Source organism: Ovis aries, chromosome 9 (assembly GCF_016772045.2).
Source record: "Ovis aries strain OAR_USU_Benz2616 breed Rambouillet chromosome 9, ARS-UI_Ramb_v3.0, whole genome shotgun sequence".
In the NCBI taxonomy this organism is placed as follows: Eukaryota; Metazoa; Chordata; class Mammalia; order Artiodactyla; family Bovidae; genus Ovis; species Ovis aries.
This window is the reverse complement of record NC_056062.1, coordinates 75,903,298-75,926,375: the sequence shown is the minus strand read 5'-3', so window position 1 is coordinate 75,926,375 and position 23,078 is coordinate 75,903,298. Positions and strand designations below refer to the sequence as shown.

General features: G+C 44.4%; 1 long non-coding RNA gene across 1 annotated transcript in view; it reads left to right on the top strand.

The window, feature by feature from the left end:
• LOC121820355 (uncharacterized) overlaps positions 1–23,078 on the top strand; it is a 27,456-nt gene extending 4,378 nt beyond the window's left edge. The window contains exons 2-3 of the long non-coding RNA XR_006060866.1: positions 16,118–17,351; positions 22,308–23,078. This is a non-coding gene — a long non-coding RNA (uncharacterized LOC121820355). The remainder of the gene's footprint in view (positions 1–16,117; positions 17,352–22,307) is intronic.

The following is a 23,078-nucleotide window of genomic DNA, read 5'->3' as shown; positions in this document are numbered from 1 at the left end:
AGAGAACTAAGATCCCACATGCCACATGGCCGCCCCCCCCAAAAAAAAAAAAAACAACTACCAGCAATAGGGTGCTGAGCAAGCCCTGGGGAAAGAGAGATGATTCATACCAGGGCAACCGCCAGATTGGGAGGGGCGCCGAGCAAGCAGAATGCGTTCCTGCAGAACCAATAATGTAAGGCGGATTTCAGCTGCACTTGGAAGAATGGCAGCTGCAGAGGTGGGAAAGTCACTCTGGGCAGAAGACAATACCTGAACAATCAACAGCCTGATCTGAGGTTAGCTCTGCTCCACGTGGTTGGAAAGGGGGAGAAAGGGTAAGCCTTAGCTCTGCACAGTCTCAGCAGCTCCCCAGGGAAGGGAGAGCTACTTTCAGCCTCATGCTGTTTCAGGGCACAAGCTCTGGAATGAAACCAGACCCAGCTCCCTCATCAATGCTGGCTTTTGACTGAGAGTGGCCGAGACCTGGGCCAGGCAGCCCAAATTCCCGCCTGGACAAAGCGGGCACCCGGACTCTTCTGGCCTGCCACCTGCGTGGGGCTTGCTCAGTCGAGCTCAGAGTCCCCATTACTCCACGTTGCAGGCTCCTAGGCAGGGTCGCAGCTGCTTTGTTCACGCTGCTCCTCCGAGTGAGGACTGCGACGCTGTATCTCCTCCCAGACTCTCGCTTTGTTCAGCCGGTGTGTGCTCTGTCACATTCTCAAGCCTCCCTCCTGGTCCACGCTCCAGGCCAAGGGAGCCGGAGGCGCTGCGTCCTCAGTTTAAAGGGCTTGTGAGCTCTTGGGTGGGCAGAGAGTGCAGAAAAAAGTACAGAGTGAGAACATGGATATATTGGGCAAAAGCCCAGCCCCGAGCCTTCTGGATAGACCTCCACTGAAGCCTCACATTCATAACACAAAACAAAAATAGAAAACAACAACAAACAATGGAAAGTTCAACAGTCGCTTTATGAGAGACTGAAGAAGGCGGCTACTGCTGCTGCTAAGTTGTGTCAGTCGTGTCCGACTCTGTGCGACCCCAGAGATGGCAGCCCACCAGGCTCCCCCGTCCCTGGGATTCTCCAGGCAAGAACACTGGAGTGGGTTGCCATTTCCTTCTCCAATGCATGAAACTGAAAGTGAAGTCGCTCAGCCGTGTCCAACTCTTAGCAACCCAGTGGACTGCAGCCCACCAGGCTCCTCCGTCCATGGGATTTTCAGGTGCCATTGGAGGCCTTAATTAAAGAGTCAGAATCATTTTCCAACTTCCTCTGGTGCTGACCTTTAATTCCTTGGTAGTCCTATTAAGCTCCTAACAGTTTTTCCTGCCTGTAAAATGGGTCACCTCGGCCCACAAGTCCTCGTGCAGCTATTGTGACAAATAAGGAAAGTGTCGATAAAGACACTGAGAGGGTGATGATGTCTGGTGAAGACTGAAACAGATGAGCTAATTCCTCCATCCTACTTGATCCTCCCAGGGAGTGAATCGCAACTGCTTGCTAAAGATAAGTAGCAGGTTACTTCAGCAGGAAATCAGGGAGACTCTCTGAGCTGCAGCCTTGGCCTGCCATCTACCTGCTGGTCAAGCTAGGTCAAAGCATCAGTACTTAACTCAGTATCTTCTTTATTTAAATGGCCATAATCACATCTACTTTAAGAGTAGTTGTGAAGAGTCAGTGAAATAAAGGGTATGAAGCCTAGCATCTGAGAAGTGCTTGAGAGCCATTAGTCACTCAGCGTGACAGTCCCTCCCCTCCACATCAGGGCTGTCTCTTTACACAAAACAGATGGGAAAACGAATTCACAGACCTCGATCCCGGTAATTCCTCTCCCAGGAATTCACCTTAAGTAACTCTATGCCCAAGAGGAAATGAGATACAGACATAATTTTATTCTTTACAAACTTAATAACAACACAAAATAGACTGGAACAGTTAAGTGATGAAGTGCATTTATTGTAAAACATCCATTTTATGAGCTATCCTGCAACCGTTAAAAATTGTCACAAAGAGGGAATTCTCTGGTGGTCCAGTGGTTAGGACTTGACACTTTCACTGCCCAGCCATGGGGGTTTAAATCCCTGGTTGGGGAACTAAAATCCTACAAGCCATGAGGCATGGCCAAAATATATATATATACATATATATATATATATATATATATGTATATATATATAACAAAGAATAGCCAAAATAATCTTTAAAAAGAAAAACGTTGGAGGATTTGCACAGCCTGATTTTAAGACTTACTTTAAGGCTACAGAAATCAAGACAGTACGGTATTGGCATAAGGACAGGCGTGAATGAATCAAAACTGGGAGTCCAAAAGTAAACTGTTATATTTATCAGTTGATTTTTTTTAATTGGGGTATAATTGCCTTACAGTGTTGTACAACAAAATGAATCAGCCATATGTGTGTGTATATATATCTCCTTTCCTTTTGGGCCTTCCCCTGCACCACCCATCCCACCCCTCTAGGTCATCACAGAACACTGAGCTAAGCTCCCCGTGTTAGACAGCGGGTTCCCACTGGCTATTTTACACACACCTCACTCCTACTCTCCAGTCTCCGCTTCATTCTACCCTCTCCCCGACTAGTCCCCACATCCACTCTCTTCATCTGAGTCTCTGCTCTTGTCCTGCAAATAGGTACCATCCGCACCATTTTTTTCTAGATTCCGCTTGTATGCGTTAATATATGGTATTTGTTTTTCTCTTTTGACTTATGAAAGTGTGAAGGCAATTCGATGAGGGAAAAGTCTTTTCAACAAATGGTGGTGAGACATTGGCTATCTACATGCAAAAAAATCAAAGAACAGAACAAGAACATAGACCTCATAGTATACTAGACACAAAAATTAACTTAAAATGGACCACAGGCCTCAAAATAAGAACAAAACTGTAGGATATCACAGAGGAGAAAAATCTTTGTGACTTTGAGTTAGGCAAAGATTTCTTAAGTATGATGCTAAAAGCATGATCTATAAAAGAAAAATTTTGATAAATTTGACTTCATCAAAATGAAAAACTTTTCCTCTTCAAAAAAAAATGTGAGAGTTGGAGCATAAAGAAGGCTGAGCATCGAAGTACTGATGCTTTTGAACTTTGGTGCTGAAGAAGACTCTTGAGAGTCCCTTGGACTGCAAGGAGATCACACCAGTCAATCCTAAAAGATATCAACCTTGAATATTTATTGGAAGGACCCATGCTGAAACTAAAGCTCCAATACTTTGGCCACCTGATGCAAAGAGCCAGCTCATTAGAAAAGACTCTGATGCTGGAAAAGATTGAAGGCAGGAGGAGAAGGGGATGACAGAGGATGAGATGGTTGGATGGTGTCACTGACTCAATGGACATGAGTTTGAGCAAGCTCTGGGAGATGGTGAAGGATAGGGAAGCCTGGCGTGCTGCAGTCCATGGGGTTGCAAAGAGTCGGACACGACGGAGTGACTCAACAACAACAATGAAAATAAAAGTCACACGTTGGGAGAAAGTACTTGCTAATCATATCTAACAAAGAACATAAGTTCAGGCTATATCAAAAACTCTTACAAGTCACTAATAAGACAAACAACCTAATTTTAAAATGAGCAAAAGATTTGAATAATTATTTCAGCAAAGGCTTCCCTGGTGACTCAGATGGTAAAGAGTCTGCCTTCAATGCGGGAGACCTGGGTTCGATCCCTGGGTTGGGAAGATCCCCTGGAGAAGGAAATGGCAACCCACTCTAGTACTCTTGCCTGGAAAATCCCATGAATGGAGGAGCCTGGTGGGCTACAGTCCACGGGGCCATAGAGTCAGATATGACTGAGCAACTTCACTTTTCAGCAAAAGAGATATAAAAAAGGCTGCTGCTGCTGCTAAGTCGCTTCAGTCATGTCCAACTCTGTGCGACCCCATAGACGGCAGCCCACCAGGCTCCCCTGTCCCTGGAATTCTCCAGGCAAGAACACTGGAGTGGGTTGCCATTTCCTTCTCCAATGCAGGAAAGTGAAAAGTGAAAGTGAAGTCGCTCAGTCATGTCCGACTCTTTGCGACCCCAGGGACTGCAGCCCACCAGGCTCCTCCGTCCATGGGATTTTCCAGGCAAGAGCACTGGAGCGGGGTGCCATTGCCACATGAAAAGATGTTCTACATTAGTTAGGAAAATACAAGTTGAAGTCAATGAAATACCATTTCCCACCCACTTTGAAGGCAATAATCAAAACGAGAGACAATAACAAGTATTGGCAAGGATGTGGAGAAATTGGAAACTTTACACATTACTGGCAGGAATGTAAAGTAGTACAGCCTCTTTGGAACAGTTTAATTGTTTCTTTAGAAAGTAAAACGTAGAGTTACCATATGACTCAGCGATTCCACTCCCAGTCATCTGGTCAAAAAAGATGAAAACATATGTTCCCACAGACATGCCATTCATAGCTGCAGTATTCATAACAGCCCCAAATTGGAAACAATCCAAGTGTTGATCGCTTGGTGAGTCCTGTATGGTATAACCATTCAATAGGATATTATTCAGCAACAAAAAGGAGCAAACGATTGATACATACTACAACAGGGATGATCCTCAAAAACACTTTGCTAAGTGCAGTAAGCCAGACCATACACAAATTTACATAAAATTTCTAGGAAATACAAAGCTGTGGCTGAAAGCAGTTTCCTAGGATGGGGGATGAAAACCCACGAACTGCAAACAGGCACAAGAAAATGTGGCTGAGAGGTGATGGAAATAGTCTAAAACTGGCTTTCCAGCAGTTCTATAAATTTACTAAAAGTCTTTGGGTCACTAAATTAAGACTAAAATGGGCTAATTTTATGCTATACAAATTTACATGAATATAATACTTTAAACATGAGTTTGAGCAAACTCTGGGAGATGGTGAAGGACAGGGAAGCCTGGCATGCTGCAGTACACAGGGTCACAAAGAGTCAGACCCGACTTAGAGACGAAACAACAATACTTTAAAAACTGTTATGAAGATTGTATACCAACATGAACACACTATATGACAGATATCTTAAGGAAACACAAACAAGCTAATGCAAAATACGTAAGTATCAATATTTAAAATACAAAGTAGGTAAATGATCATAACCATGGATGGATGAGAATAAAGATGAAGAAACTGTGGAGCACTCAAGGTGCCATATTAGCAAAATGGAGAATTTTCTTTTTTGTCTTTTTAACAAAATGTTCTTTAATCTTGTTGTTGTTGTTGTTATAGTAAAACAGATAAACACCTAAGGCAGACTGTTCTGTGTTTGGTCTTTTAGCTTTGCATGTGGTGGCGGGGGGGAGTGGGGGAGATTCTAACACCTGCTAGCTTTCCACTTCTTTACTTCTGCTTTGCTAGAGAGCTTTACAGACATTAGCTCATTAATCCTCAACAATCCACCAGGTAGCCAGGGAATAATATTACCTCCCCCACCTTGCTTATTCTGGTTCATTTAAAGGTATAATTGTTTTGAATTTATAATGAGGGCTTTATGCAAGGCAAGCTATAATCATATTTTTACATGTTATAAATCCCCGCAGATGTACGCACCAGAAAGAATGGATTACATTTTAACCACCACTTTGGAACTAGGTTATGTCTCCCCCACTCTCTTTGTGCTCTTATCCGTTCGGAGCTTAGGCTGAGGAGTCATGTTACCTTAGCTCCCAAACACAAAACACTGGGCCTGCTAAATGCTTCTGGTGGGCCAAAATGGGAATTTCTCTTTTTGTGTTTTATCCTTCCGTTCTCCAGACAGTAGGAATGCATGTCCAGGCACTAGCTTATCGAGCTGATTAATGGCATCTCGCTTTGTTTGGTTAGGAACTTACTTTCTCTCCATCACGACCCAGGTCAGGTTCTGTGTCGCAGAACAAATGGCTCCTAGAAAACAAACCCTGAAGAATGTCCTTGCCACCCACAAATTCCACTGTGAGGGCCATCCCCTTGCCTAAGAAGCCCTGTCCCTCCTTACTTATGAAGTAATTGATCTTCCTTGGTCTTTTCAGGACTGGTATACTTTATAACCCCTCCCCATTTTCTCCTTTACGTCTCTCCCATATGGTAAAGCATTCCTTCTCTTGTGCTTTTATGGGTATGGTGCATACCTTTATTTTTGTCCTTAGCTTGGATTATAAAGTAGGGCTTCCCTGGTGGCTCAGATAGTAGAGAATCCTCCTGCAATGCGGGAGACCTAGGTTTGATCCCTGGGTTGGGAAGATCCCCTGGAGAAGGGCATGGCAACCGATTCCAATATTCTTGCCTGGAAAAACCCCATGGACAGAAAAGCCTGGTGGGCTACAGCCCATGGGGTTGCAAAGAGTCAGACATGACTGTATTACAAAATATATTTGTCTATAAGCTTGTCTCCCTCACATTGTGAATTCACTGAAAAAGAATTAACAGCATAATCATTTTTGAGTCCCCGCACATGGAGATGGTAATGATGATACTGATGATGTTGAAGACGATTGTATTAGTCTGTTAGGGCTGCGGTAACGAACACCACAGACTGGGTGGCTTAAAAAACAGAAATGTATTCCCCTGCAATTCAGAGGCTAGAAATCCACGATGAAGATGCCAGCAGGGTTAATTTCATTCAAGGGCTTGTCTCCTTGGCTTGTAGTTGGCTGTCTTCTCCTTGGCTGTCTTCTCCCTGTATCTTCACACATCTTCCCCCGTGTATTTTCGTGTCCGCATTACCTCTTCCTCTAAGGATACTGGTCATATTGGATAAGCACCCGCCCGTATGGCTTCACTTTACCTTAATCACATGTTTAAAGGGACTAGTTCCAAATACAGCCATATTCTGACCCACTGAGGATTGCAACTCAACATACAAATTTGGCGGGGGACACAATTCAGTCTGTAACAATGGTTACAAAGAGGATGATAACAGCTACAATTTATTGGATGCTTAATGTATTCTGTTGTTGACCTTCCACCTGTTATCTCTTTCAATTGTCAATAGCCCTATAATTACAATATACTGTCATTCCTGGTTTATAGATAAAGGAGCCAAAGCTTACAGAGATTAAGTCACTTAGCCAGGGTCATAGAGCTAATGTACAATGAAAACAGGATTCAACCCCAAATTATTTCGCCTCCAGAATTACATGCAATCATGTTCTACTACCTGGTACATAATAGGTGCACAGTGCATTTCTGAAGAAAAAAATGGCCAGGTAAATGAATGAAAAAAATGCATAACATGGGATTTCCCCAAGGGCTGGGTGGTAAAGAATCCACCTGCCAATGCAGGAGACATGGGTTCATACTCTGGCCCAGAAAGATTCCACATGCTGTGGAGTAGCTGAACCCATGCGCCACAACTATTGAGCCTGTGCTCCGGAGCCTGGGAGCTGCAGCTGCTAAAGCCCAGGGGCCTAGAGCCTCTGCTCTGCAACAAGGGAAGCTTGCGTGCTCAGTCGCTCAGTCGTGTCTGACTCTTTGTGACCCCATGGACTGTAGCCCGCCAGGCTCCTCTGTCGCTGGAATTCTCCAGGCAAGAGTACTGGAATGGGTAGCCATTTCCTTCTCCAGGGTATCTTCCCAACTCAGGGATTGAACCCAGGTCTCCTGCACTGCAGGCAAATTTTCTTTTTTTTAACCACCTAAGCCACTAAATAAATAAATAAATAATTTTAAATGGATTCATGTGGGCAAGTGACATTTCAATTCAGGTGTACCATAGACCATATTGTAGTTTCCAGAAAATTTACAGAAATTGCACATAGATGATTATCCCAAAGGTAACTTTATTCTTGTCTTCTAATGCCAGATTTTTAAAGGGATTCAATCAAATTTAAATTTAGCACTTTTTTTGTTTAAAAAAATAAAAACTGAAGTCATATACAACGAACTTCAGAGGTGGTAGAATTTTCACAAAATATCCAGTTCAAACTCTGTCTTTTCCAAATGAGAAAGTAAAGGCTCAATGAGATTAGCTGACCTGATCCTGTGTTAAGTCACTCAGTCGTGTCTAACTCTTTCACTACCCCATGGACTGCAGCCCACCAGCTCCTCGGTCCATGGGATTTTCCAAAACTGAAGTGGAGTGCCATTTCCTACTCCACGGGGATCTTCCTGACCCAGGGGTCGAACTGGTGTCCCATGTCCCTGTCTCCTGCACTGGCAGGCAGGTTCTTTACCACTAGTGCCAGCTGGGAAGCCCCGAGATTAGCTGAGTTGCCACGATTTTATTAGACTGACAGCATGTTATTAGCGGTAGAGAATCTGCCGTGTCTCTTGCATTGCAGGTGAATTCTTTACCGCTGTGCCACCTAGGAGAAGCCGCTGCAATAAGAAGCCCATGCACCACAGCTAGAGAGTAGCCCCCACTAGCCACAACTTGAGAAAAGTCCGCATAGCACAGCAACGAAGACCCAGCACAGCCAAAGTGTGCTAGCGTTAAAGTGTGTTACTGTTATAACGTTGCTCAGTCGTGTCTGACTCAAGAGTCAGATACTACTGAGATACAGCATGCATGCATGCACGTGATCAATTATGCACCATTGCCGTTATTTATCATCACTGCACTCTAAGGTGTGGGGGAATCAGATCAGGTTTTCCTTTTCTCAGGATCTCTCCAGAGTAGTTGGAGTGTCAGACCTAGGAGGAAGCAAAATAGGAGTGAAATCAGCAATATTTCAAAGCCACCTTCCAAATTCCTTTGTCCAGTAGCTTTTTTTTCCACCGCAGTTCATCCAAACTAGAGAAAGGAGGTTTTTGCATTCAGATACTGGCTGGGAGGCATATTCCCTAAGCATTGCTCATGAAAGGAGCAGCAAAGGCCTGCAAAGCTCCCAGATTAGGCACGTGTATCAACTGGTGCTAGAGAACCACCTGGAGCTCAAGGCCACACTGCGTGTGAGCCTGGCAATAGAATCTTAGAAAACTTACAGATCATTAGGGAGGAACTCAGAGCCTGTTGAGTCCAGCTTCTTCTGATGAGGAAATGAAATTGTAGGAGGTGAGTGATTAACCCAAAACGGATCAGCCAATTAAGGAGAGTGTTGGAACCAATCGGCCTCTTCCAGGAATGAACTGGGCATAAAGCTGCACTCACATCTAACCTCTTCCTTATCACTGAGTAGGATTTCCCAAAATGTAGTCTGCATGCCAATCATGGTTACACAAGAAGTTTTTAGTTATTTTTTTTAATGGGCCAACATTGTTTTCTGTTTATATTAGCTATGTATTGTTTCAACTGACATCAGAAAAAAATAGCCCATAAAAGCTAAAAATTCACATACAGATTTTGAAGATATTGACAATGTTATAAAAAATATTCTATTTAGATTAAAAAAAAGTGAGTTGACAAAGAAAATAAATCAGTAAAGAATACTACAGCTGGAATGATGATATAGCAAAAATTGTGAGGCAGTGTGCAAGTCATGGGACACACTGAACTAAGATAATTCTCTTTCTGTCAATGTATTAACTAATACATGGAGAGGAGAGAGGATCTGCTCATGAATAGGACAAAAATACTTTTACTTACAGTTGAGAGATCCTTCAAAAAAGGCAATCCCAAAGAATGCTCAAACTACCACACAATTGCACTCATCTCACACGCTAGTAAAGTAATGCTCAAAATTCTCCAAACCAGGCTTCAACAGTATGTGAACTGTGAACTTCCAGATGTTCAAGCTGGTTTTAGAAAAGGCAGAGGAACCAGAGATCAAATTGCCAGCATCCACTGGATCATCGAAAAAGCAAGAGCATTCCAGAAAAACATCTATTTCTGCTTTATTGACTATGCCAAAGCCTTTGACTGTGTGGATCACAATAAACTGTGGAAAATTCTTCAAGAGATGGGAATACCAGACCACCTGACCTGCCTCTTGAGAAACCTATATGCAGATTAGGAAGCAACAATTGAAATTGGACATAGAACAACAAACTGGTTCCAAATAGGAAAAGGAGTGTGTCAAGGCTGTATATTGTCACCCTGCTTATTTAACTTATATGCAGAGTACATCATGAGAAACACTGGGCTGGAGGAAACACAAGCTGGAATCAAGATTGCTGGGAGAAATATCAATAACCTCAGATATACAGATGACACCACACAGAATAAAGTGTGGCAGAAAGTGAAGAAGAACTAAAGAGCCTCTTGATGAAAGTAAAAGTGGAGAGTGAAAAAGTTGGCTTAATGCTCAACACTCAGAAAACTAAGATCACATCATCTGGTCCCATCACTTCATGGGAAATAGATGGGGAAATAGTGAAAACAGTGGCAGACTTTCTTTTTTGGGCTCCAAAATCACTTCAGATGGTGACTGTAGCCATGAAATTAAAAAGACACTTGCTCCTTGGAAGGAAAGTTATGACCAACCTAGACAGCATACTAAAAAGCAGAGACATTACTTTGCCAACAAAGGTCTGTCTAGTCAAGGCTGTGGTTTTTCCAGTAGTCATGTGTGGATGTGAGAGTTGAACTATAAAGAAAGCTTAGCGCCAAAGAATTGATACTTTTGAACTGTGGTGTTGGAGAAGACTCTTGAGAGTCCCTTGGACTGCAAGGAGATCCAACCAGTCCATCCTACAGGAAATCAGTCCTGAATGTTCATTGGAAGGACTGATGCTGAAGCTGAAACTCCAAAACTTTGGCCATCTGATGTGAAGAACTGACTCATTTGAAAAGACCCTGATGCTGGGAAAGATTGAAGGTGGGAGGAGAAGGGGATGACAGAGGATGAGATGGTTGGATGACATCACTGACTCAATGGACATGAGTTTGAGTAAACTCCTGGAGTTGGTGATGGACAGAGAGGCCTGGTGTGCTGCAGTCCATGGGTCGCAAAGAGTCAGACACAACTGAGCAACTGAACTGAAAGATCCCTATCCTTACAAGCAAGTCCTGAAGTGAAGTGTTAGTTGCGCAGTCAGTTCTGACTCTTTGCGACACCATGGACTATAGCCCACCAGACTCCTCTGTGCATGGGATTCTCTAGGCAAGAACACTGGAGTGGCTAGCCATTTCCTTCTCAAGGGGATCTTCTCAACCCAGGGATTAAAGCTCTGTCTCCTGCACTGCAGGCAAATTCTTTACCATCTAAGCCAATGCAAGGAAGGAAGTCCACCAGCAAGTACCAGGACGGCTCATTTATGTTTGATGGGTCATGACGACTGCCATCAAACAGCTCCCCTGTTTTAGATAAATACAAATACGCTGTGAGAACAGCAGTTGTCTTGAACTTGTATTAATACACTCATATGGTTGGGGATGGAATAATGAACCAGAAAAGATCTCGGTGCAAATGTTCTCATGGTAAGCTGTCACTTATCAGATCCCCGTCTTTCATCTGCAAATTGGCAGATTGGACAGTAACCAGTCTACACTTGTCCTGTATAGCTGCTGCTCTGACATGTTTACTATGAACAAATACATTTTGTTTTTATAGGGTGAATAATATCCTGAAAGAGCAACTTAGGTTTCTCATCGCTCAATTTAAGCTGGCCCCCAGATCTCCTTAACCTTGAAGTAATTCCTTTCTTTATTTAAAATGCCTCATTAAATCCTCAAAATTCACAAAGCTGAGTAATGAATTAAGGTAAGGCTTTCTGCAGAGTTTTTCTGTGGTTGTTTCTGTTATTCACAAAGTTCTCACCTCAGGGATCTGTATCTGGAACATTTGTAATCAACCAGCAGAGGCTTAACCCTCCTTCGAAGAAGGATCAGTCATTAATTCTCAGATGTGAAGTGTGTGGGCCTGAAAATCTGGGCCCAGAATCTTCTTCATAATGCAGTCCCTGGAGGCTCTTGGGTAAGCCATTAAACCTCCTCCTCCGGAAGAGAGATTTGTGCTAATGTTTTCTTGGAGACACTACTCAAACTAGGAAGATTCTAGTCCAGTCCTGGGGTTGGGTCTCACTGGCATGTGAATGGATGCAAGATTACAACAAATCATGGGGAAATCCCCAGGTTGGCTTTCAAAACTTCCCAGAAACATTATTTCCAAGACCTTTCTAGAATATTCCACCCTCCCATGTGTTAAATATGGCTTAAGACATTTTCCTGGTCTTTGAAACACATTCTCTTTCTTTCTCCTGAACCTCCCTTTAGCCAGAGGTCATGAGAATATAGTGGTTAAGAATTTATAAGTTTCCAAACTAAATACAAGGGCTTTCCTGGTGGTTCAGATGGTGCCTGCAATACAGGAGACCTGCGTTTGATCCTTGGGTCAGGAAGATCCCTTGGAGAAGAGAATGGCTACCCACTCCAGTATTCTTGCCTGGAGAATTCCATGGACAGAGGAGCCTGGCAGGCTACAGTCCATGGGGTCACAAGGAGTCGGACACGACTGAAGTGACTAATGCTTTATGCTTTCAGGAATTTTATACAACACATTGGAAGACCCAGTTGCTTCAAGTCAACATTCAGAAGGGAAATTTCCATCATCTCATAGGAGATCTTCAAGGGAAATCCACAACCTAAAGTATTTGGGTTGGAAATACAACCCTTGTTTGTGTGAGTGTTAGTCGTCCAGTCATGTCTGACTCTTTGTGACCCCACGGACTGTGGCCCACCATGCTCCGTGGTCCATGGGATTTCACAGGCAGGAATGGGTTGCCATTTCCTTCCCCAGGGGATCTTCCAGATCCAGGGATTGAACCTGGGTCTCCTGCATTGCAGGCAGATTCTTTACCATCTAAGCAACCAGGGAAGCCTGATGTACAACCCTTGGATATTCTCTTTTAAGGACTGGAAGAAAATGGTGAGAAAACATACTTTGAAGGAGATATTTAATCTATAAGGATATATCTTATATTTTTGTATCATCACAGGTAAAATGTCTCCTACCAAATTTTGCTAGTTTCCTAAGCAGTCTCCATCGCCTGCTGAGTGGGCAATAAACCAGGTAAGCCTGTCCCCAGACTCAGCTAGCTTTTTATACCTGGTTAGGACCCAGATCTCAGGGATGGGCCAATGGTAGCAAGTGGCATAGCCTGGCTCAATGGCCAAGTCAGTCGAATTCTTCTCTGAGGATTTAGGCAAAATTGTCGAGAAGGAAGTTTAGTTATGGTTGTTGAACCTGGAAGGTCGTGCATATCTGGAGACTGCAATGGCCATCTGGGGCCATGTGTAGAAAAATAACCAGAAATAGCCAGGTGGCAAGGAAGAAGATACAGGAGGTGATATATAGAGCAAGACTTTGCTGTGAGAACAAGAGTTAACAATGTAAAAAAAGCATATCACAGAGCTGCCTTGATACCTGCCTTTCCTGAGGCTTGTTTTTTTGGTTCTTCCAAGACTCCCATGCATACATGTCCTTTCAATAAATCCCATTATTTCTGGAACAACTTGAATGAGTCTCTTTTTCTGATAGTGACAAAACCATGGTGGAAGCACTGAGTGAATTAGCCTTGATGGACACTAACCTGAGTGACCACCAGAGCTCTTTTCAAGGGCAGGTTGGTTAGTGACTCTAGGTTAGTGTTGACTTGGACACCAGCCCAGGGAATGGAACCCATCCATGTTGAGCCCTCACACCAAGACTCTTGCCTCTGCCATTTTGGTTTAAAGGATCTCAGTTCAGTTCAGCCACTCAGCTGTGTCCGACTCCTTGCAACCCCATGGACTGCAGCATGCCAGGCTTCCCTGTCCATCACCAACTCCCAGATCCTACTCAAATTCATGTCCATCACATCGGTAATGCCACCAACCATCTCATTCTCTGTTGTCCATCCCCTTCTCCTCCTGCTTTCAGTCTTTCCCAGCATCAGGGTCTTTTCTGATGAGTTGGTTCTTCACATCAGGTGTCTAATACACTGGAGTTTCAGCTTTAGCATCAGTCCTTCCAGTGAATATTCAGGACTGATTTCCTTTAGGATGGATGGACTGGTTGGATCTCCTTGTAGTCCAAGGGACTCTCAAGAGTCTTCTCCAACACCACAGTTCAAAAGCATCAATTCTTTGGTGCTCAGCTGAAGGATCTGCACATCCTTAAACCTCTCTCCTATAGAATCATAACCTCTCAACATGGGAAAGAAATGAGGGCATCATATCCAACCACTCTCTCCATAGTTGAATCATCCCTGTAAATCCCTAGACTGTGATTTTCGAGTCCATACTTGAATACTTCCTGAGACAGGAAATTATAATCAAATCATTTCCATAGCTTCCATTGATTGCACACCTACCATGTGTATTTCTCTTCACAAATGCTCTCTCATGTTATACACTGAAACCTCCCGGGATTATTTTCAAATGAAGGAACCGGGGCTCAGAGGGGTCAAATTGTTTCCCAGACCATAGCCACAGATCTAGATTATGGCTGTATCGGTTAGGATATCTTGTTCACAACAGGAAAATGTTTCTATTAACTTAAAAATAGAATTTACTGGGGAGACAGAGGACGCTCAAGAAATTGAGAGGATGTTGAAGATTAGGACCAGGGAGGATAATTATTCTTCAAGGGCAAACCACATTGTAAGGAATTTAGATTGGAGGTATAATCCTTGGAGATTCTCTTTAAAGACTGGATGAAGATGGTGTGGAAATTGAGCTAGTAGGGGATGTTTAATGTATAAGAATGCGTCTTGTATTTGGTATCTTCATTGGTCAGGGCACTATTCAGGGAAGAGTCCCCTCCAGTCATCTTACCACCCTCATGTGACTCTATTCAAAATAGAGCATCCTGGGAAAAAGAATCTGACTGGGCCAGCTTGGGTCACACATTCAAATCCTGGGAGAGGAGTGAATAGAACAGCTTGAAAGATTATCCCACCGAGACAGTTTGCAATGGGGAAATGTTATTTCCCCAAAGACAATGAGGCCATCACTTTCTGAATAAAGAGGAAAGAACCCTGGAAAGCAAAAACAGCAAATGCTTACCGCAGTGATGGGACTGGCATTTCAACTGTCCTTCCACTGCTTTCCAGTTAAAGGGATAACAAATTCATCTTTATATGGATCAAAATCTGTTTCTTTCCAAATTCTTCTTATTGGTCCTGGTTTTCCAGCTTGGGGCTACACAGCACTAGCATGTTTTGACAGCCCTCCAATTATTTGAAAGCAATTAGCATACTCTCCCTCCCCGGTCCCTAGTTCTATTCACTCCTGGCTATAAGTGTTTCTGGTTCCTTAAACTTTTCTTCACATGACATGCCTTGAGTGTCTTTTCCACCCTGCTTGTTCTTTTTTTAAAATTTATACATATTTATTTGGTTGTGCTGGGTCTTAGTTGTAGCATGTGGGATCTAGTTCCCTCATCAGGGATCAAACCCAGGCCCTCTGCAACAGGAACCCAGAATCTTAGCCACTGGACCACCAGGGAAGTCCTCAGGTTTTTCTTTTTAAAACCTGCTTCAGATTGTTTCTTTTCCAACGTAAAGCACAGTGATCAGAGGAGCCCAAGGTGACATTCCTGATATGCTTTGTTTAAAGCAGGGTAGACTAGAGAGCATCTTGGAATCAGAAAACCTTAAAGACTAAGTGGAAATTTGCTTCCACCTCCTGCCTGAGTCAGGCTCTAGCACCTGATGGGTCTAGTTCTGCACCTTAGCATTGCCATTTTTCAGCTTCATTGATGCTTTGTGAATAGGCTTCTTCACTGTTACCTGTAATCATAAAATGTACTTACCAGTAAATGGCCTGGGAAAATCCCGTGAATCCCATGAACAGAGGAACCTGGTAGGCCACGGTCCATGGGGTCACAAAGAGTCAGACATGACTAAAGCAACTGAGCACACACACACACACACACACACACACACACACACACACACACACACATGGCCACTGTAATTATTAGAGGAGAGAACACATGTAGACCGTGTGGCATGGTTTCTGGCCCATCGTAGGCCCTCAGTACAGTTATCACCATTGCCAATTGCCACTATTATTCCTCTACCCCAAGTAAGCAGCCATTCAGTCTTTCCATGGCCACTGAAGGTGGGTCATTGCCAGAGAAGCCGTATCTGTCCTTTAGAGTTTGCTCAAAGGCACACAAGGAGTGGCCTGGTCGAAGAGCACAGAGTTCGGGATTTGTACACACCATCAGAAGGAAGTATTATCATTTGGGAAATAAGAATGACCTTGCAGGTAAGTGTAGTGCTGCAGGGGAAGGAGACCGCTTTGAGGGACTTCCCTTCGCGTAGGTAAAGTGCAAGCTAATTTTGCTTTTTTTTCCCCAGGATCTGAAGGAAGCAGTCGTTATGTCTGAATCTGTGAAGATCAGTGCAGTTATCAAGGGGTGAAAACCAACACACAAATATTTGTTATTGATAAGATACTTAGTAATCAGAGTGGCTTCTTACACCCAGGGTAAGCTCTGCTCACAGGGCTTTTGAACTTGAATTTGCTTCTCCCATGTTAATTAGGCAAGTGAGACAATGCAGGCCTGGAATATACATAAGTATATGGCCACCGTCCTTTGCAGCACCAAAACTCTTCTACTGAGAGTGTCTCAGCCTGGCTGGGGCAAGGCAGAGGTGAAGGTCATGGTCTCTGGCATGGTACTCAGTGGCATCAGAGACAATGACAGACTTCAAAATATGTGCACCACGAAGAGGCTGTCTGATAGTTAAGAGAACTGGTATTGGAGTCAGAAACAATCAGATCTTCCTTGACTTATGATGGGTTACATCCCAATAAATCCATTGTAAGTTGAAAATCACGTAGGTCGAAAATGTATTTAACATACTAACCTAAGGGACATCACAGCTTCTTCTCGCCTCCCTTAAAATGTGCTCAGAACACTTACACAAGTCTACAGTTGAGCAAAACCATCTAACATAAAGTCTATTTCATAATAAACTATTGAATATCTTATATAATTCACTTAATATTGTGCTAAAAATGAGAAACAATGATTGTCTGGGGACAAGATGGTTGTCAGCATATCAGCCGTTGATCCTCATGGATCACGTGGCTGACCTGGAACCAAGTTTCAAGGTCACTGCCTGACCTCACCAGGGAGGACCACAGCACACACCACAAGCCCAAGGAAAGATCAAAATTCAAAATTTAAAGTGTGGTTTCTACTGAGTAAGTATTGCTTTTGCACCATCATAGAGTAAAAAAATCAAACACTGAGCCGTCATAAGTCAGGGACCGTCTGTAATCAGATTCTGTTTAGTCCAATTTGTCCATGAAGGACCAACCCTAAGAGTTCCTCTTGGTCTAGTGAACCCCGGCACTGTGCCTGTCTCGGAGTGGGAGTTCAGAACTAGGAATGAATGAGCAAAGTACCTGGGTTCAGATCCTAGCATGGCCCGAGGCAAGTTCTGGAACCTCTCTGTGACTTCATCTCCTGGACTGTAAAAAGGAGAGCATGACACTTGCTGTCTCAGGATGGTTGTGGAGATGAAACGAGAAAATACAGCTAGTCAAGTACAGCACAGAGCATATAGCAAGAGCTCAGTAACGGTAAGTTGTTGTTGTTGTGACTTTTCATTATTATTATAACTTACCTTTGATTAATTCTGATAAAAGATCTGTACACAATAACTTTCACATTTACATAAATACCCAGAGAGTTAAATTGCCATATTAGCGGCTGTCTTACCACCACCAAGAGTCAACAATGAGACACCGAAGCTTTTGTTTGCTTGTTTGTTCCTGGCAATTGAATTTTAAGATCTCCAGCTTCCCTATAATTAACTCTTTGAACTGGCTAGGTGCTTGCAGGGTAATCACCAGCTGCCCAGGTCTTGCCTGCCTCTCTCACCACACTCCCGGGCCCGCGGTGATGGTATCCTGGGCTCTGCCTCGGGACGTCAGGACGCTGAGAGCACAGAGAGCAGTGGGAGACACCTATCTTTCATTTGGAGGGACTCGAATAATTTCTGCACTGAAGAGAGCAGAGGAGAAAGAGATTTTATTTTTTAGAAAACTAACTTGGTAAAAGCAAAGCAAAACAAAAGTGTGAAAGTGTTAGTTGCTCAGAAAGTGTTAGTCGCTCAGTTGTGTCTGACTCTTTGTGACCCCATAGACTGTAACCCTCCAGGCTCCTCTGTCCTTGGAATTCTCCAGGCAAGAATAGTGGATTGTTATTCCCTTCTCCAGAGGATCTTCCCAACCCAGGTCTCCTGGATTGCAGGCAGATTCTTTGCCATCTGAAACAAAATATAAACCCTTGGGATTCCCTGGCAGTCCAGTGATTAGAACTCCACACTTCCACTGCTGGAGGCCTAGGTTTGATCCCTAGTTGGGGAACTAATACTCCACAAACCGTATGGCACAGCAAAAACAGAACAACAACAACAAAAAAAAAACTAACTTGGTAAATGTTTTAAAACTGGAAATTTTCAAAGAGTTTTGAGTTTGTTTGAGCAATGCTCCCTGCTGCTGCTGCTGCTAAGTCACTTCAGTCCCTATAGCATCACAATTTTCAGGTCCCAATCTCCCTGGACTTGGTTTCCTCCCTTCTCATCAATGATGAATATGATACAGGAAGTTGAAGTGATCTATCTCAAATCCCAAGTCAAAAAGAAGTCACTTTATGTATGTGGGTTTGTGCCCAGGTAGATGCTCCATTATACTGTATATTATGTATATGATATTATTCTAATCTCCTATTATTTTAAACACCAGATTACCTTCTTTAATTATATGTATTGAAGCTTTTAACTTTCAAAAAATATACATACTGCGTACAATTCATGGAGGGAAAAAAAAAAAAAACCCGGAATTTTGCGCTCCTGAGTGTCTTCCGCAGCTGTACAAAGAAAACCAGCAAACATTTCTAGACTGCCTTAAGCCAGACACCACCCTTCTAGGAGCCCATCTTTTGCTTCCAATAATATTATGATCTCTTTCAAAAGGAGAGGTCCGGACAGGGGGCGTGACTCTTCATTCTATTATCTTTGGTGTTTTGTACCAGTCTGGGGTTTCTCAAGTCTGGAGACAAGAAGCACATATTCGCTTTAGACATTAAAAAAAAAGAAGAAGAAGTTCTGAATGCCTTTGCAGTTTCTTCCTTGAGCTGTCTAGAGGGAACTATTTATTTTGCTTCTTTACCTTGCAAATAGCTAACGGCTTCCAGCCAGGGCTCAACCCAACCCTTTTGTGCCCTGCAGTCATCGCTGCGTCTTTAAAAGAAAAGCGATCCGTTGGAATGCTGTGCGTGCACATGCCTGTCGGACTCAGCGGGCCCCACCTGCTGAGCAGGTAAACCAGATCCTCCGACCGGCCTCTGCAGCCACATTCCAGCCAGGCAAGCTCCTACTCTCTAATTGTTACCTGTCAAACAGGTCAACCAGGCACTTGGGTCTGGTCCAAACATGCGCATGTTCCCACGAAACCCTAACCCTGCCAACCTTTGACCTTTCCGTCGTTCCCAAGTTCCCCTGATGATTTCAACCGGGGCTGATGTCAGTGCGAGTGATGACTTTTTAACGGGCACACAAGTTCTTTTTTTCTCCCTCACTGTGGATAGTAAAACCGATCACACACAGTTTGGGGTTTCTAGACTAGCACACTGGGGTCACTCAAGATGACCCCGGAAGGCATAAGGTCAGGGTAGCTAGGGCTTCTGAAATGAAATCCACAAGTCCTAAATCACTCATGGAAATTGCAAGCTGTCCACCCTGACTGAATGGAGAGTTCCCTTGAGTGGATAGAATCAGAGGTGACTCACAGTTGGCAGATCCCCTTACTCTCCTCTCTGGCACTGACCGGGGCCAGTGGGCTCAGCCTCAAACCTGCTTACAGGTAAGACCATGAGCAAGTCACGTGACCTGTGTGGGCCTCAGCATCGCCCCCCCCCCCTTTCCCCACCACCCAGCAAAGAGAAGCAAGGGGAACTACACAGACTGTAAGGCCTATTCCAGCACCATTTCTATTTTCTTTCCTTTCATTGCTGCCACTCAAAGTAGGGGGATCATGTAAGAGGAATGCTGATGTTTCTTCACCCTTGATATCTAGGTAGGGTGCTTAAGCACTGCTGGAGGGACCCTGGTTGAGCTGAGGGCCCCTTTTGATTAGCTGCCCAGGTCTAAAGATTTCCCTCAAGTGTGGAAAAACCCTGGGCTCCTCCTCTGGAGACATCTGGATAGAATACAGAGAATCCATCTTAACCTCAGGTCCCCTTCTGTATCTCATCCAGTGAGTTCAATCATTTTTATTGGGAAATGTGGTTATTTTCTGTGTCTGGGTAGCATAGACTATCCTTGTTTATTCTACTGATGAGGAATACAGAATCCAAACTACAGGCTCACTGAATCCAACCACTGCATTTTACAGACCAAGAGCCCCCAGGGAACGGGTGTGAGCTGCCATACATACATCCTGCAAGGAGTCAGGCTTCTTGCTTAAGCGACCATGGGAGTTGGGGGACACTGTGGGCTCCCTAAATCGTTGCCAGAGCTGTGACATCAGAAGATGCTCCCAAAGGCCGCTCCAGTGAGGGAATTTCAAAACTCCAGGCCAAGAACCCGAGCTCTGGAGCAGGTTTCTGAGATGGGCGGTGCTGTCAGGCCAGTTTGCTGGGGGAGGGGTTTCTCCTCCTGGGCTGGACAGGTTATTCTACAGAAAGCTCAGGATCATCGCGTGGAGAGCAGGAACTGGCACTTCCTGCTCGTTCATCCAGCTCAGACTTGTCCACCAGAGCCAAACCGTTGGGGCCAGGCTCCAGGAGAGAAACTTCCTCGGGGCTGTGGGATGGTGGAGTCAGGCAGTCTGCAGGCCTGCTGAGCATCCTTCTCATGGGCTATTCACTCTAGGGAGAGCAAGGTGTAGAGCGCCTGGGCTCACGGAGAAGAAACTCAACCAGAAGCCTGCCTGGCTTGTTCTCTGGGATGCCATTAACTCACAAGGGCTGGCCTATGCCGTGGGGGGCCATGACCCCCCCCACCACCACCACTGAGGGGCTGGACATCCTGGAGAGGCCTTCAGAGGGCAAACTGGATAAACAGGTGCTTCCACTTATGAAGCCCTCTGGGAACATGGAGATCACAGTGTGATTACTTTAAAACAGATATCAAATGGTATTTACACAACACACCTGATTAGCATTATTTTCTCATTATCAAACACCAAATATTTGACAAACAATAAATTGTTTATAGCTATCAGCGTCTATTCAACGCAAACATCCTAATTTTCATGCTCTTCCCTTGGTTCACTCCACCACGCATTGGCTGTGGAGTAAGCTACATTGGCTTTCCGAACCTCAACTTTCTCATCTGCAAAATAGGAACACTTGTCCTATTTTTCTCGAGGCACCATTTGTAGAATAAGTGAAATAAAGTTCCTGGCCTGCTGTGGGGCCTCGCACATAACATACATTTAACATCAACTATTTTGGTTGCTATTGTGGATTTTTAAAAAAGCTTATTAAAATAGTGACTCACATGACCCAGTTGCAGAATGGTATTCTGATGATTAAAAGTAACTTCAGAATAACTCAGGGTTCTTTATTCATTTTCTCCAACATTGTGGGGAAAATGGTTCTGGTTCTTCACACAGCATAGCTGTTGCCTATTCTTTGTTTTGCTGTTGTTTAGTCACTAAGTCGTGTCTGACTCTGCGACCCTGTGGACTGTAGCCTCCCAAGTTCCTCGGTCCATGGGATTTGCCAGGCAAGAATACTGGAGCAGGTTGCCATTTCCTTCTCCAGGGGATTTTCCCAACCCAGGGATCGACCCTGTGTCTCCATTGCAGGCAGATTTTTTACCACTGAGCCACCGGGGAGGCCCTCTCTGTTCAAGTACTACCTTAAATTCTAGGCTCCTTCCCTTGTCATTCCTCATACTTCTAACTGCCTCCATTTGCCACTTGTTGGTAAAGATTCAGGGGTTTAAAACAGATTTTAGCATCATAGAATCCACAGCAAGATTAGAACAGGTAGGGGGCTTCTCAGGTGGTCCAGTGTCTAAGAATCCACTTTGCAGGGCAGGTAACCTGGTTCCATCCCTTGTTTGGGAAGATTTCACATGTCCAGAGCAACCAGGTCCATATGCCGCAACTCTTGAGGCCCCACGCCGCAACTAGAGAGTCCATGTGCCACAGTGAGAGATCTCTCGCATGATGCAATGAAGCTCTTGCGTGTTGCAACTAAGACCCAATGCACCCTAATAAATATGCTAAAGAGAACATCAACAGACACAATGTGGTTATGAGAAGAAAGTACCAGAGAAAAATATTCAAGGAAAAAAATAGCTGAAACTTACCAGATGTGATAAAAATCTGCACACCCAAGAAGCTCAAGGCAGGGGGGTGGGGGGGAGATTAGAACAGGCACTGTGAAGGAGAGGGTACTTTTGGATTATTGCTCAGGAGTCTTTTCCACCACAATCCCCCTCCACTGGCTCAGCTCATTCAAATGACTGGATGGCAGTAGTTACGCTGTTGGTAACTATCTCTCTCCAACCATTTCTTTAGGTCACTGATTACAACGCAGGCTTTCAAAGAAAGATGAGTCTGAAGACAGAGAGAATCTACTCATCAGCTAATTAACTCCCAAATCCTCAAGTGTTGACAGCTCTCTTCAAAGTCCTGGCTTTTCTAAAACAGGAATAGCCCAGGGCCACCCCAGATTCACTCGGCACGGCCCGCCCCCAGCAAAAGCAACCTGGGCCCTGGGGACGGATGAGGATGGACCCATCGAGAGAGGCTTGCTGGACATTTGGCCTAGAGGTTGATAAGCAGTCAAGCTTCTGCAAGGAACTGATGGTGTCCTCAACAGTGGTTGAATCCTTTCTGACTAAACCCAGGATGTCCAATGAGTCACCAAATCCTGTCAACTCTACCTCCTAAATCTCGCTTAAATCCATTGACTCCTTCACATCCTCATTGCTTTGTCTCCGCTTTAGAGCACTCGGGCTTTGCATTTGAATTAATGAAGCAGCCTCCTAACTGGTCTGCCAAGAATGGTTCACGGAGGCCTTTGATTCTCTCCAGCCCCACTCCTGGCCTCGCCCCCTCGGTGCTCCAGGGCACACTGCACACCTGCTGTTCCCTCTGCCTGGAACACGCTCCCTGCCCAGCCCTCCTCAGCCTTCAGGGACCTGCTTAAACAGCCATTTCTACAGTGATGACTACACTACCACAGCCTGTCTGTAGCCCCCTCCCAGGCCCTAAGCATCGCGATGACAGGCACGCCTTCCTTACTGGTCCCCACGGCAGCCTGTTCAACACGCTGTTCAGTGTGTG